This window comes from Engraulis encrasicolus, chromosome 13 (assembly GCF_034702125.1).
Source record: "Engraulis encrasicolus isolate BLACKSEA-1 chromosome 13, IST_EnEncr_1.0, whole genome shotgun sequence".
In the NCBI taxonomy this organism is placed as follows: domain Eukaryota; kingdom Metazoa; phylum Chordata; class Actinopteri; order Clupeiformes; family Engraulidae; genus Engraulis; species Engraulis encrasicolus.
Genome location: NC_085869.1, coordinates 18,988,719 through 18,992,176, shown reverse-complemented (window position 1 = coordinate 18,992,176; position 3,458 = coordinate 18,988,719). Strand labels below are relative to the sequence as shown.

The window sequence follows — 3,458 nt, the reverse complement described above, 5'->3', positions numbered from 1 at the left end:
GAGATGCGGCGAACAGTGATTTTCAATACGAAATAGCGAGCAGGCCCGGGTGCCGATCATCTGCCCGCAGCGCCAAGACCAACTCGCCCTCATGAACGGACTCCCAGGTAGGAGGAACTTCTCCAACAAGTGTAGTGTCGGGGTAGGCATGATTCCGCTAGCTGCGACCAGTCAAGTCGGCATGTCTCTCGCTAAGCAATTGCGTTTGTAGCACCCCAGATAGCAAAACCCTCCGGCATCTTTCTGGATCTTTCTGGCATTTCTCTGGGGAATGTACGATTTCAGTTGATTCCGGCAAATTAATGGCAACGTGGGAATAATGCCAGAGATATTCTGGCTTTTCACTGGAATGCCACCCAAATAACAAAATCGGTGGTGCAGGAGGGCGGAGCTACAGATACTTTATGGTTCTTTCCCGGCAAGTTGGAATATTACCAGAAAACATTTTGTTCGGGTGGGGGGGCTTTTTTTAAAAACCTAGGGCCCAAGGCAAAGATGACAGCGGCCCTGCCCTACGGAGACGGTTGACACGCATGCTCATTTAGGTGAGACCGACTTCATCCTAGGAATCTTTTCGGCGGGACAGTACAGTAGTTTGGTAACGAACCTGGACTCGATCTACTACTGAACTAGGATATTGTGCTGTGTAAATAATTTGCATTGAGGTAAGTAAAACGATTGTTATACTTTTACCTAATAACTAGGCTACACTGTAGGCCTACTCACTTACATTGTTCTTTGTTGTGTTTACCTGTGCTACAAGCTGAGGCAACATTTCTTGAGGTAATTTTCCTTTGGAGATAGCTAACATCTAGCCTACGGTATTTCAGATGTTTGTTCATGACTAAGTGCCATTAAGTCTCTTGACAGGCGTTTCAGTACGTATTAATTCATGTTATGTCATGTCATGGCTTTTAACTGGTTTGGAGGACAAGCTAGCGACCCTTGCTAGCATAGATGGCAGCTAATCCTTTTTGGACATTCGGCAAACGTCAGTGTTTAGAGCTAGATGACTGATATGCCAAGACTACCGTATTTTATTCTCAATTTATCGTTGGTGTACTATCATGGCCTTTGGTCATAACATATCGTACGGGCTTAGGACAGCCCGTTTGACTAGATTTCAGATACCTGATGAGGTTTGGATTCAGAAATTATTTTTTTCAGAATAGGCGATATTGATGATTTGGGCAATGCTCCAACCATGCCAGTTATCGTAGGGTCAGGTGCCACCCACTTCGTTGAGAACATGATGACTAATGTCAGGTCACGGATTATTGCTTTACCCTGAGCTCTAGTTCTAGTGCTATTCTCGAGTCCACATCGCTTTATGCAATATAGCCACCAGTTTCTTAGGTCGTTATCAGACGAAAGAGGGCAGTTTGTGACATACGTGAATGATATATCTTTGAGGACACAAAGTAGCTGCCCTTATTATTACACATGCACGAGGTAATGTGATTAACAAAAATATCAGATTTGCAATAAAATAGTCCATGTACTCTTGTCACAGGAGAGTCCATCAGCTCACTAACACGGGTGAGGGACAGGGACCAAAGAGGAGGCTCTACAACATGAGGAAAGACGGCGATCCTCAAGCAGTAAGTTATAAGAAAATGATGCAATATAAAGGTGTCTATTGTATGTATAAAAAGGACTTAACATTATGGTCAGAATTAGCTCCAGCTAGTGATAAGGTCTTAAAGGGTTTAATTAAAGGCTTTTTAAATTCACCATCAGTGTGCCTTGGAATCTTTGGCAGGCCTTATCAACAGTCACTGGAGCTAAGTCTGACCATAATTTTGAGCAACTTTATTTCCTTGAGCCAAAGTGCACCTGCTTATGAGAAAAAAAGTGAAACAGCACTCCTCCATAATCAGCATTCCTAGTGAACAGTTGAATTTTTTTTTAGCATATGTAGAAAAGACCAACTTACTAGCCACTTTGAGTCATTATTAAGTGTGTGTTTTAATAGTAAATTCTTTCCATTTTGGCTGGTGGAGAAAAAAGTTAATTAACAACCCAGTGTATAACTGTAGGAGCAGACTGTACAGTGAAAGTGAATCCTGCCTGGACTTAACAGACCCCTATACCTAGAATGACCCAAACATTTGACTATTGCTCTTGTCACAGGTCAGTCCATGAGCCCACGTCTTCAGGCCAGGGGCCCGAGAGAAATTTCCAGTGACATGGATCAACAGAGATCCTCAAACAGTAAGTTGATCTTCTACATCAAATAAAGGAAATCATGTGAATTGTCTTTAAATAGAACACAAGCATTTGATTACCAATCTTGTATAAGGTCAGTCCATAAAAAATCAAATGTGTGTGTGCGCGTGCCCGCCCGCCCATCTTTCTGAGTGTGTATGTGCTACAAACAAACTTATGCCAATTTTTTGTTTAGTTTTTCTTGATTATTTAGGTATGTCAGTGAAATAATATAATTTGCATAATACTGAACTGTTTAACCCTGTGTATATGTAGAACAGGAGTTAAACATTTGACTATCTCACTCTCGTTACAGGTCAGTCCATGTGCCACGTTCCAGCCAGGGACCAAAAGGGGGACTTTCGTCATGGGGCCAGACAGACATCCTCAAGCAGTAAGTTGATTTACATGGATGCATTCTGAAGTTGAATTGAAGTAGTTATATTGTTGTACGCTGGCTACTATTCAATGTGTCAAAGTGAAATGTATTAATTGTTGTCCCATGAAAAAATGAACTGTATCAAATCTCAATGTATCGTTCCAGGGATAAGAGTTCAAGAATGTTGTTGCAGGTGAAATGATCATTGAAATTTGCTGATTCAATGCCATTTTTGTATCTTTACTTTTTGGAGAAATAGAGAGATGCATCCAGGCCACCCACTAGGAGGTGGGAAATCGTACGAAGAGGTGGCTGTACCTGGCAGCAGACTGAGATGGGGTGAGGAAGAGAAGCACAGACCAAGAACGGAATGCCAGACATTTGCCCTTTTTTATGCCGAACACACACAGACACACACACACACACACACACACACACACACACACACCAGCATATAAACATGCACATAGACACAGGCGCACGTGCACACACATACACAGACTCTCAAACAAGATGAGTCTCTGGTGATGTTGGCAAATAATCTGAATCGATACACACGGCAATGATTCCACCATGGTGCCCCACCTACGCGAGTCCTGTCCTTCAGCATTGACTTTCTCCCCAGGTGTGGTGTGCCTTCATCCGAACCACAATGGCATCCCAAGCAGCAACAAATACCTGCACGCATGCATGCTACGGTACACACACAAACACACTGGACTGTGAACTAGGTCAGACACACACACATGCTCAAAGTAGCCAAGATCGAAAAGGCTGCATCGGTGGCTTGACTGCATCCATTTTTTGGAGGAACACCTTTGTCAATTTGGAGGAACTTTGTTGTGGGAAGATATTTTAAAATGTTGATAGT

At 42.8% G+C, this 3,458-nt stretch overlaps 1 long non-coding RNA gene across 1 annotated transcript; it reads left to right on the top strand.

Moving 5' to 3' along the window:
* The first annotated feature begins 539 nt into the window (after window positions 1-539).
* Window positions 540-3,458, top strand: LOC134461596 (uncharacterized). The gene is made up of 5 exons (XR_010037337.1): window positions 540-665; window positions 1,514-1,601; window positions 2,134-2,214; window positions 2,525-2,602; window positions 2,841-3,458. It is a non-coding gene; the product is annotated as an uncharacterized LOC134461596 (long non-coding RNA).